The sequence below is a fragment of the Pteropus vampyrus genome, unplaced genomic scaffold, assembly GCF_000151845.1.
Source record: "Pteropus vampyrus isolate Shadow unplaced genomic scaffold, Pvam_2.0 Scaffold498, whole genome shotgun sequence".
In the NCBI taxonomy this organism is placed as follows: Eukaryota; Metazoa; Chordata; class Mammalia; order Chiroptera; family Pteropodidae; genus Pteropus; species Pteropus vampyrus.
In genome coordinates, this window is record NW_011889279.1 from 365147 (window position 1) to 378077 (window position 12931).

The following is a 12931-nucleotide window of genomic DNA, read 5'->3' on the forward strand; positions in this document are numbered from 1 at the left end:
TAAGGAAATCCGATAATATCTGTGATCTCTATTGGTGACAAAATCCCTATACGGCTAATAGTAACATGGTTTGTTGCCTACATTCATACTTGAAGGGATTGCTGAATTTCAATTAAAAGCTAATAAAAAATAAAGTCGTGATGGTTTTCCCACCCAAGTTCACAAATCTCTAGGTGCTATCCGTAGAGGTCCCTTTGGAGTTCTCCTCCAACCCCAGGTTCAGAGTTCCAGGGAGATAGGCTGACACAACCTCAAAAGATAAAGTAATGCAAAGTCCCAGTGCTGTAGCCCCCTGCAGCTGCTTAAAAGCTCCAACTTGATTTGAATGTTAGGTTAAAAAAACTCAGCTTCTGGGAGCTGAGTCATGTGACCATCCCACCTTCTATCCTTCAAATTCATGACACAGACTCTAAAAAGCACCTCAGTATGGCAGTCAGGAGTTGAGAAGCCATGCCATGATGCAACTTTACGTGTCACACCCAGCCCAAATCTCTGGTCTATGTGTAACACTGATTAGTTGGAAATGTATAGCTAGAAACGTAATTCCAAAATATGCCTTTGGGAAAGCAACCCCAAAATTATTTGGATGACATAATTATTTTCTTAGCAGGCAAGTATCTCTCATCCTGGGGAGATTTAGAATCAAAATTAGAGTTATAATTTAAATCGAACCTATGGTGCTCTCTACTTGTACTAAGTTGAAAAAGAATCTAACTATTTGACATTTGAAGTACTTGTGATGTTTAAGATAATTTGGCATGTTAAACAACACTTCTGCTTTTCCCTCCCTTATCTCACTGCGGCCCTTCCGGTTTCTCCATATCTTTTCCATTTCTAGAGATCGAAAATCTCCCAGGGCTAATCCTTGATTATCCATTTTTGATTATCTATTCTCTAGCTACACTCACACCCTGTTAAGATGACATCCATTTCATTAATATTAAATTATGCAACAGCTTTAAATGCTATCTGGATGTCGATAACACAAAATCTAATCTCCAACCAGACCTCTCCCCTGAATTACTTCTCTTATATTTAAAGGCCTATTTAAAATCTTTATTTGATTATCTAAAGTTTTGATTTCCTGCCCCGATCACACCCCACAAGGCCAGTCTATGTCTGGTCTTCTCCAAATCGGTAAATTACAACTATAGTTTTACAACTACAGTTTCTCAAGCCAAAAAATCTTGCTGTCCTTTTTGAGCCAATAAATACCTATAAAAATTTGGCTAACAATATGAGGCAGAATAATAGATATTCTCTTAGATAGAATTCCAGTTTTGTAATAATGTAATACTACACTTTGCAATAGTGTACTAGCAACTATAATGTTATGCAAAATAACCGTGACTCTAAGTTTTAGTTATTCCATTCCATTTCAGTTATGAATCTTTTCCTCTGTCTTCATGCACTCTCGCACACTCCCTTGGCATGCTCATGCAGAGCTGTGGCTTTTAATTCCATGCGTGTGCAAGGTCCCAAATGTAAAATTCTAGCTTTCTCTCTTTCTTGAATGCCATTGCCACCTGGCCATCTCCACTTGGAGACCTGAGAGGATCCAAAACAGAACTTTTCATTCACCAATATCTAATCTGAACCTTTGGCTCTCTACCCCATTTCAGTTAAACTCTATCCAGTTGTTCAAGCCTAAAACCTTAATTTTATTTTTCACTGCTCTCTTTCTTTCCTACCTTTGTCCAATTTATTATCAGTCCTGACAGCTGTCTTTCAAAATACATCTTCTCACCACCTCTCTGGTTAGTCACCTTAACCCAAGCCACCATCATCTCTCATTGGTGCTTTTCCAGTAGCGTCCTAACTAATTTCTCGCCCTATTTACCTGCCGCCGCCAAAGTTAGCCTTTTTAAAAGGCCCTTTCACTCCTCTGCACTAAGCTAAAGCCTGCAATGGCTTCCTGTCTCATGCAAAGTGAGATCCAAAGTCTTTTCCTGAAGCAACAAGCATTTAGTTGTTTAGGGTCTGTCTCCCTCCCCCAGCAACTGGTCTGTAAGCTCCATGCGAGTTAAAACTTCCTCTCCTTTCTTCACCATTTTACTCACAGCACTAGTTAAACAGTGTCAGGCAGAGACTAGGGACTCAATAAATATTTGTTATATGAAGAGTGAATAATCTACTGAATGTAGAGTGAAGGTTAAGAGTGTGAAGGAGTATAGAAGGGCAAAAATAACACTTTGTATTTTTTACTCTTTTGCCACGAGAAGACACTTTGAAGAACTAAGTCTTCAAACATTTTAAAGGGGAGAACATTTACTTAAATGTGTGAAGTTTAAGCTCTGTACAAGGACCGAAAAAGCTCTAGAATAAGAGAAGAATCTGTAGGTCCCATGCTGATGGAGCTGAGGAATCTGAAAATGTTAAATAAACCTAAAGAGAAAGATCAGAAAGGAACCTTCATCTAGTCTACACTGACTTTGTAATGAGAATCAAAATGCCAGCTTTGGCCATAGCCTGTTTCTATCCTTTTGAAGATTATGCGTGCACTTGCCCACTCTCTTTTTTTGTTCTTTTCTCTTTTCTCACCCTAATTACACCAATTTCAATTCATGCAGTCAATGTGTTTTTTTTTAAATTTCAAGGCCGCTCTCCACAACTAAAGACACGCCTGAAGAAAGGACCTACTTCCTTAAAGCCCCCCAATCTCAAATAATGATTGTGATCTCATCAAGAAGACCTAAGAAAACAGTTCTAAAAGGCCAGCAAAGAAGTAAAGAATTCTTTGTGATAAGAGATTGGGAAAACCAGATATTACCAGTGAGTAAAAGGAATGCCAGAGGAGTAGCTCCAGCATTGACAGAAGTGCCTCCTGGAATAGGGCCAGTTCCAGAAGGACGGTGGTAATTTGTAGTTTGTAGTAAAAGCAACAAGTAGTTAACCTGGGGTAAATTTACCCCTCAAGGAGACTCTTTTCTTTAATTCCACCTCCAGACAGTTTAACCTCCAGGCAAACCCTGGGTTTGGATTAAATTAGGACCACATTGTAATCACTAAACTTCTCCAAAGCAATAGGCTTCCCCCCTGGAAGCTCCCATTTCCTGGAAGAATTTGAAAACAGAACCAGCACTAAAAGTTCTGAGTCCTATGGGATTTGGTGGAGGAAAGATGCAAGTATAAGCAACCCTAGAGATGGGGAAACTCCAGCTACCATGTCAAAGGCATGAGGAGTGAGCTCTGTCTCAAATATTACATTTGAAAAACATGGCAGACATCTAAAAAGAAAAAGCTATTCCAACAGATTAGCTAATAAAATTATTGACTCTCATCTATGTATGGTCAAGCTGGTTTTTCTAGTCTTTTCTATTTGCCTCATAAATGTCAGAAATTGTTACTCCTTGATGTATCTATTGCCCTGAAGCAGATCTTCCTCTAATGCAATAGAAGAAAACCAGGATTTTGACCAGAGTGTATTTTGGGGTGGAGGCAGGAGGGAGAGAAGACATTCTGTTTCTGCTGACAGAGATCCTGGAATATGGAAGAATGTTGGCCACCAGGGAGTTGTTCCCCTGGAGTCTTCGTGACATTAGGATATATTCTTTTTGGCTCATAAAGATTGGGTAGTTCTTGGAAAGTCTTAGGGGCTGATTTTGTCGTGGTTGGTGTTATCGCTTATTACGACAGATTCTCGATAAAAGAATTTAGCATTCTACAAAGTACATTAAAACAAGGCTACCTTTGATTTTCAAAGTCCCACCTAAATATTTCTTTTCAACCTGAGACATGCTGACAGCATTGTCAAGAAAGCAAGGTATATGAGTCGTTTCTACGTTCTTACTTCTTACGTCTCTATTTGCCCAAAACATGCTTTGCTCTACTTTTTTGATCTTTTATTTCACCTTTGTGATGTGTTTATCGCCAGTCTGGAGTCCTTGCTGGTCCCCTCTCATGCAACTCTGTGTCTTTGCTCCTGCTGGTTCTTCCACCTGGAATGACTCCCCTGAGCCATTCCTAACTGCGAAAAACTTCCTCATCTTTAGAATTCCTTCCGAAATGCTGCCTCCTCCATGAAACCCTGCCTTTTTCTCCCACACCTGGAATTAATCTTTCTCTTGTCTAGAGAATTTTATTTTTTAATCTCTCATCAGGTCCTATTTTTCATATATTTCGCATATGTTTTCCCTACTTTATTGTAAGATCCTTGAAGACTGCAACCATTTTGCCTCTGCGTGTGAATCCCACCTTCCTTCCAGTGCCTTTAAACATGGTGGGAACTTGTAGAATTCTAAGGACAGTGTTTTCATTGGGAGTGTTGGTTCCAGCAAAGCAGAATCGTGTGGCACTCAAGTGCCTAAGCTTTGAATGCAAGTGGCTTCGGGTGACATCCTAGTCCAACCACTTAACCAGCTTGTGACCTTGGCTGGTGGCTAATTTTCTCAGAACTTCAATTCCTTCATTGGTAAAGTGAGAATAATAAAACTTAGTAACAATAGAGTTGCTGTGACAAGTAAATGAGCCAAATCGTAAAGCACTTGGCCCGGTGCCTAGCACATAGAAAAGACTTAATAGATGGTAGCCATTTTTATTATTATTACTGTTACCATTAGCATTAAACATCTGTGCAGAGACAAAAATATTCTCACCACATGTTAATCTGTTTACATAAATCAATATAAATAAATATTAATGAGATACTTTACTTTTTTGGATTAAGTTTTCAAAATTCAACGTATACTTAACACTTACAGCACATCTCAGTTCGCACTAGCCACATTCGGGTGCTCAATAGCTACACGTGGCTAGTGGCTACCACACTGGATAACACAACTTTATAACATTGTATTTAAAAAGTCTGCCTTGCAAATGAATCAAATCATACCAGGCTTTCACTGAATATAATTGGTGTTATAGGACAATATATTTCTCGGAAAATGATTGGGGCTAGGAGTGAACACTGGGTTCTGGTCTTGACTTTAACATTCGCTTGCTTGACTTTGGGCAAACTCTTAATTTGGCTGTACTTCATTTCCCACATTTGTCTTGGGGCTTAGTTAGGTCACAAGCCCGTAAAAAATATGACTAGCCCTTCAGCCCAGCCTGTCTCATCACTATCCACCAGCCGAAGCCTACACCTGAGATCTGAAATGTATACCCCCAAACAGATTACCTGTGGTTGAACTTACTAAAACAAGTTATGCCTCTACAAGATTTATTAATTAAGGTATCACTAATAGTTTGGGGTTCTTAGAGTTTACTTTAGGCCTTTGTCTTTTCCTCAGAGGTTATTCCAGCGTGTGAGAATATTATTCTTAGAATTTGAGTACTTCGAATTATCTGATCCAGTTGTTTTCATGTCTTGCCCTGGGAACTCACTCAAGATCCAGATGCTGGCAGTCAGAGCAAAGGAAGTGGGATGGAGAAGGGAAGCCAGGGGAAGGGCAAATCTAGTGGCTCTGGGCTCCCTACCCCTCACCATTAGGCTTCTCCTTGATGCTCCATATTGCCGGTTGTTTCATCATGAGATTTTATTCGAACAAAGGGTTACAAAAAAGTTTGAAACCCAGTTCTTACGTCACCTTTCATTTAGAGGGGAGGACCACAATATTTGCCCAAACTTACACAACTCAGTCTAAGTGTATTTTTCTTCAATAACATATTACCTCTCCTATTTTCACCTGTTGATGTTAAGAGATTTTTGAAAAACTTACAGACTTCCACAATTCTAATAGAAATAAACACCCTTTCGCAACTGAGGCCTGTTGGCAGGAATTAAGTGGTCACCCTGAATTAATTTCACTTCAGCAGGTGTGATTTTATGTGGGGAGGCAGCTGGGTGAGGGAGGAGGCAGCAATCCCTTTACCTGGCCAAGGCAAGTGGGATCGCTAGGCACTCTGGAATCTTTCTTCCCTGGTCTTACTACTTAGAATCAGTCCATAAACACAACATTAACGGAAGATAGACCTTGACTCAGCAGCACAACACAAATCTTGAATGTATGTTTGAAAGCAGAAAATAATTTTACTCTGACCTTACCCCAGATTACTATAATAGCATCTAATGACTAAAAATTATTTCAGCTGCTGAAGTTGGTTTGTGTTCAAGGCCCAGACAGTTTCTACCCTTCACCCTGTTTTCTCGACTCAAAGCTGCATTTTCTCTTGCTTAAAAAATTTGCATATTTTCTCAGTGCCTGTTTCTGACTCACAATAAACAATGCCCAGACCTACTGCCAAAAAAATGTCCAAATGTGAAATAGTTGCTATAATAGTCGTTTTTGTGATGGCTACTTTGTGTGCTTTTAAATTATAATTACTTTTTTCCGTACAAAAAATGTGTATCTGTCTTGATTGCTGTAATCATGATTCTATACGAACAAACACTTATGAAAGATTCATGTCATCACTGTGCTTCATAAAACCCGTGCCCTTCAATAGCTTCCTTTGGTGACTGTTTATATGTTTGTGTTTAATTCGTGGCAGAGAAATCTAATGAGAAGCCATTAATCATTGAGTGCATATAAAAATTTGTCTTTACTAAATAGACCAAAATGAATAAGGCAAGCCCATTATTGGCATGACATGATTTAGAATTATAGAATGTTAATAAGGAAAGTGACTTGAGAAAAATAAACGGGCCTAACCTCATTTTACAGATGATATTTAAAATTGAGAGAGGAGGAACAGGTGATTTAGTGATTGCCAACACAATGGGAGCAGGAATGGGGGGACCCAAGTTGTAAACCTGGACCTGGTACTAAAGAATCATGGCACAAGCCAACTTACTTGACTTCCTCATTCATCCTTGTTTTCAAAGATGATGAGTTGAATCCATGATTCGATGAAGTGCCTCAGGGGCTCTGAAGTGCCTGAGATAGGCTCTGACTCCCACCTCCACCCATTCAATTAGAGCAGCCCCACTTGGATCTATTTTAGATTGTAGTGATCAAAAAGGGAATTCATTGGCTTTTTTCCTCGTTTTTAAGTTTGATATTTACTGATGTCCTTTCTTCAAGTCTTAGGATTGGAGATGGACTGATGAGCTTGCTCGTATTTGTGGCTATGTTGTGTTCATTTACTCATGCAGCAACTCTTTACTGAGCACCATCTGTACTGGTTACTGAGTATAGCAATAGCTATAAACACAGGCTCTGCTTTCAAGGATCTCACAGTCCAGAAAGGGAGAGTTACAGAACATGGTGGTAATCACTCTGGAAAATTAAGCCCAGGAAGCCTTGGGAGCGCATAGAAGGGGCAGTCAACCCTGTCAGGGATTTGAGGAGGAGAAGTTTAGGATTGACTTCTCAGAAGAAATAATAGATGGTAGACCTTCCTTTTAACGTTCTTTACTTTCTTCTCCAACTACCTTTAATAAAGCTACTGGAACTTCTTTGGGGAAAAGGTGAGAAACTAAAGTTCCAAGAACTGTTAAGAACACTTGTCATTCACTGACTGGAATCCTGGGCAAGTTACTTAATCCCTATAAAGCTCCATGTCAACATCTGGATATATAAGACTAGTAATAATAGAGTGTACCTCACAGCATTGCCACAAAGATTAAATTAGATAATATGTGTAAATGTGCTTATAAAACTATAAAGTCTTATAAAAATGTTGACTGTTATCACTAACACTCTGCTGAAGGCTTTAATTCCAATTAACCTACACAATCTTTCCCAACTGAACCAAAATTATGTTCCTTCAGAGGTTTGGTTCATTAAATAACTGGGAAAAATGCCATTTCCCAATATAAGTCACAGTTAATGGCAATAACATTTGTGAAATCTCCATTAAAAAGGAGACCTTCCTTAGTTTTAATATGAAGAAAATGCATTAAATTTATTTTGACCACCATTATGTCCAGCTCTTAGCTAACTTGTGAAAAAATGGTTGGTATAACTTCCCACCTTCTGTGGCTCTATTTAGGGAGCTCCTCTTGTTCTTTTCCCCCTTTTTGTTGGGGACCCCCAGGCCTCAGTCCTTGCTCAGACTGCTTCTCAAACTCCATCAGAAGTTCAAAACATTAGATGTGCTAGGGGAACACCCTAGCACTAAAATGAGTAAAGCAGGCAGGCCAAGTGACCTGGAGAGTACACATCTCATCTAACAGAGGTGGTCTCGTCTTAAGCTAGTCTGTCCCTGGATGGGCCTCCATATGGTAATATTGTATTTTTTTTTTTTATGTGAGTGTGAACAATACCAGTATGCAAATGTTCTTCCTCCCTGTGGCTCCTTAATTCAAGTCGTATTCACTTAAAGGGTTTGCATCAACCTAAAAGTAAAATCACTCCTGTGCTTCAATCCTGTGGCTCCCTCTTACCTAGGAGTAGAGTTTAAGTTCTTTAATTTGGTGTTTTGGGTCCTCTGTACATACAATGTTGAGCCAGGCACAGCTCCTTCAAGGAGTTCTCTGTCTCGTAAGGAGACCTGGTAAATAGGCCTCAGCACAGAGGTCCCATGACTCTCTGTGGTGCCCTGCCACTGGACACTGCATAACGATGTGTGTGTTTGTGGGCTCCTTGAGGAAAGGGACTGGTATTTAGAGCACAGTTCTTGCTCGAGGTTTGTTGAATGAGTGAATGAATGAATGAATGAATGAATACGATAAAAGTTCATTATAGTTCATCTCTCTGGGTTTTTTGGGCTTCGTACGGACTTAATATAAATCCAGTCAGTTAAAAATCCAACCGACCAGAATTCACAGATTTTTTTTTTGTTGCTTTTCCTTTTACATTCAAACCCGAGATGGAAAAAGTTTAAGAGGAAACTAAAAACTAACTACCGCAGTACTACGCCACTCCCACTATCTCTGGTACTTCCACTGGGGTTAAATCTGGTCTCGTTCATTGTCATAACGTTCTATAGTTTCCAGATTCTAGAGAGAGAATTGACACTCTTTGTGAGGATCCTAAAATGTAAGCTATTTGAACAAGGAATGACGAAATCCTTCATGAAATTAAAAATAAAAGTGGAAAATATTTAATAAATATTAAAAGTTTTTCTAATCCATTTTCTTCCTCAAATTCCAGAATTCCCTTATCATGAATGCTAAAAATTTGACTGTTCTGTACTGTTATAGCACTTCCTTGTCAATCGTGACCCCACACACTACAAACTAATGAATGGGAATGGTCCATTTAAGGAGAGAGGTTGGATTTGAAGAGATTAAGAACTACAAATGGGTAGTTACGAAATAGTCATACAAATACAAAGTACAGCATAGGGAGTGTAGTTAATGACAGTGTAATAACTATACCATATGTATAGTGTATATATATACACTACAGTGCCAGGTGGGCACTAGACTAATCGGGGGGATCACTTTGTAAATTACATAAATGATTAACTACTATGCTGCTCATTTGAAACTAATATAAAATAATATTGACTGTCAACTAAATTGAAAAATAAAAATAATAATTTAAAAAACAAAAATAAATTTGGGGGAAAAATAAAATAAAAGCAACTGTTGGTGTCTCGCCAAAAAAAAGAAAAAAGAATTTACTTAAATGTACTTTATGAATAGTATGTTCAAAGAAAATCCTTGGAAGGCTTTTCAAAAGGAGCAACATTTGCTACATATGTTTTTTTTCATTCTGAAATACCAAAATTAATATGAATTCCTGGCTCTGTGCTCCTACCCAGAGTAGCTTTAAATGAAATACAGAGGCTTGCTCATAATTTTTTAATCTTTCATTTATTTAGTATTTCCATGAAGAAAAAAATGTTTTAATGCTCAAGGGTTTTATTTATAAAGTGGGGGGAAAGGTAGAAATATGTGTTGAGTAAACCCAGTTTGCCCCAAGGGCATATTATTGTTATGGCTTCTCAAAAGAGAAAGTGGTGCTTAAAAGAAGTAATTCCCAATATTTTCCCCAGACTAAAATGTTGTAATTCAGATGAACTCTGAACTGAGACTCTTTGCATCTCATTTTCTCATTAGGTATTATTACAGCCAACAAAATTTTCAGTGGTGAATTACTTCTCAAGAGTACACCAGACTCCCATAACGTGTGTGCAAACTAAAATAATGAAATAGTTTTTAACCGAGCTTTAGAGATTAGAAAAAAAAAAGGGTGGGGGAGAAGGGGGTACTAAAGCCTTCTCATCTCTGTGCTAACCAAAGTATGGTTTTTCTAGTTCCTTTTCTTGCCTATGAAAAACAGGATTAAAAAGTAGAAATGCCACTTAACTTGAAACTCTATTTAAAATCATTTCAAGATTTCTCTTTGAAATACAAGTCACTTCCACCAAAAAAAAAAAAAAAAGTGGACGAATTAGTCTTAAACTCATGGCTCAGATAAGACTTAGTATAGTAAATAAATGCTTTAAAATGTAGTCGTGGTGTTAAGAAATGACATTTGCTCCACGTAGTTAGGCCAGAAGTGCTAATATAAAAACTAGTAGTTTGGTTTTAACACAGAAGTTTGGAAAGTATTTTGTTTCGTACTCTTATATTATGCCATCCATTTATATGAGTTATTTAAAGTTTACTAGGTATCAGGCATAAAACTGGTTCTTGTCCTCAAAGAACTTATAATTTAGTTGAGAAACCAAAATTTAACATGATTTTTAAAAGAAAAGAGCAGAAGATGACAGTATAATTAAGTGTTAAACAATGTGGTACAGATGCTAAGTGACCTAGAATATCGGTGAAAGAAAAATCACTGAGGGCTGGGACCGTCAAGTATATATTTTCAATAACCTCTTAAAATGATGCCAGATTTAAAAGTTGTTATATTTGCCGCTCATTTGTAATTTTAAAGCATTTGCATGATTCTCCATTGCTTTCCAAACAGTAGCTATTCAAAAGGGCACACATGAAACAGTTGAAGCTGGCATGAGATATATCTTTACACTCCCCCGTGGATTTGCTAATGATGGAAAAAGACATACTTCCTTTTGGGATAACACATACAAAACTAAGTAGATGTTGCATTGGGAATATGAGATTTAATGAACAGAAATACAGACCCCTGGCTGTAGGTTTTGATATGAGTTTTTGTTTCTATTAAACTTTTTTCTTCATGTTAAACAAGTTCTAAGTTTTGGAGCTGAGTCACACTCAAAAAAAATTTTTTTTTAATTTAAAATCTATTTTCATAATCAATTTTCCTTCTTAAGAAAAATGCTCTAGAAGTGCAAGTTACAGTCTCAAGGCAATAAGAATTTTCTAGTTCCTAAAAATGATTGGGGTTGGGGAAGGTTGGATACGTTTAGGACCCTTTAAAATTGAGGCATCTATCTTCACAGCAAGTTATCTTTGGAAAACACAAAATTTCAAATGTGTATTTACACTCTTGGTCTTAAAATGCGTTTTACTTTATAGTTTAGCAAAGATCCTGGTCTGCGTTTCTAACTATTTTAGTCTTTGCAAGGCAGGCAGTTTGAGCTAAATTAGATTTGTTATAATAGAGTTTAAACTGCTTAAACAGAGGCATGTCTCATCTTGTGTTTTGAGTAACGTTAGGCAAGTTTAGAGAATTGTAGTAAGCATTTTTTTTTTTTTTTGCCCCTCCATACTTGATTGTGTTCTGAGTCTTCCCAAGAAATGTCACTTATTTCCCCAATTCCAAAAAGAGGGACTCTTTCATAACAGTTGTACAACCAGGCAAAAGAGCACACTCTCATGTTTCCTTAAGGGGAGGAAACCTGTAATAATGTGAGATAATTAAATTTAGCCTTAGAAAAATCTTCTTTGAAACGTTCTAATCAAGACTTCCAGCTTTCTGAGTGTGTGTGCGCTTTATTCTTCAATTCTTCCTGGTCCCGATTTTGCATTTCTAATGAAAGTGAACTGACAAAGCGTGAAAGTGGTCTAAGGAGCAAAACAAAGCCATCAAGCATGCTCTGGTGCGCCAAGATTAATCAATATTCCAGAAACCTCGGACTTCCCCCGTCCTTTCCCTGCAGTGTTTTCATTTTTCCACACTCCCCCTTTCCCGGGCACAGACTCCGCCCCTTTTCTTAAGTTGCCCTGATAGTAACTTGCAGTTTCAGAGCACATGCATGCCTGGCTCACTGCGTTTTGCTACGCCGCTGCTACCTGCCGGGAAATTCACCTTGTCATTGCCTGGGGTATCTCCCACCCGTTACAAAGTCAGAAAAAGGTAAGTCCGACGTCCTGTATTCCCGCCGAGTTTAATTTCTCGTTCCACTTCTGTGTTAGTGGATTTTGTCTCCCTAGCAGAGGAGTAGCGAGAGTAAAAGCTAGCCATTTTGGTAGATAAAGTCCATGTTAGTAATTTCATGTCATCCGCATGTGGTGTCTATTTATGCTCTCTGTTAATTTGGAGTTGAGTCATTCAAGGACGGATTAGGGTCAGATTGTGGTTAGAGATCTAGAAACAATCAAGGCTGAGCTGGTCTGTTTTAAAAATGACTGACTGGCTGGTAAAAGGAATCAGAGATTAGTAAAAATAAATAAATAAATCTGGTCTCTTGCGTCTCCTGTTCTTCATTTCTCCCTAGACTTTTAATCTGCTGTGAGGTCTTAAATAATTTGCAAGTCTCATTACCTCTGACCTCACCCTGTAATTTTATTTAAAAGTCAAAACTGTTAAGGCAAATCTTTTCTTTCCACACTTGGATTTGCCAAAAGCTCCCGAGGAGTCCTTTGCAGTTACCTCCCCCACAGACGCACACGCTGGCTACTTGCGTTGCCAGATACACACGTCCGCAGGCAGGACTGATTTTTACTTGGATTGCTCCATGGGAAAGATTATGGATAAGAAATCTTGTAAAGTAGCAGGAGGTATCCCTTGATGTTTCGAAACGTCGGGTTTCCACCAAGAAGAGATTTACTCAGATATATTCGAATAACCCAGGAGCGCTTTAAAGAAACTAGAAACCACACACTGTAATGTTTGGAATGAAAATTGGATTCATCTCCTCATTGGTTCTAAAAATCCTAAATTCTAAAATACTTAGAAGCTGGTAATAGTTTCCTCAGAAGACTTCAGTATGTTTGCCACAAAGACAA

At 38.2% G+C, this 12931-nt stretch overlaps 1 protein-coding gene across 1 annotated transcript in view; it reads left to right on the plus strand.

Moving 5' to 3' along the window:
- The first annotated feature begins 11925 nt into the window (after positions 1-11925).
- The window catches only part of SLC1A3 (solute carrier family 1 member 3), an 81052-nt gene continuing 80046 nt past the window's right edge, over positions 11926-12931 (plus strand). Inside the window, exon 1 of the mRNA XM_011382969.2 lies at positions 11926-12059. The gene's annotated coding sequence lies outside the window, so the exon portion shown is untranslated. The remainder of the gene's footprint in view (positions 12060-12931) is intronic.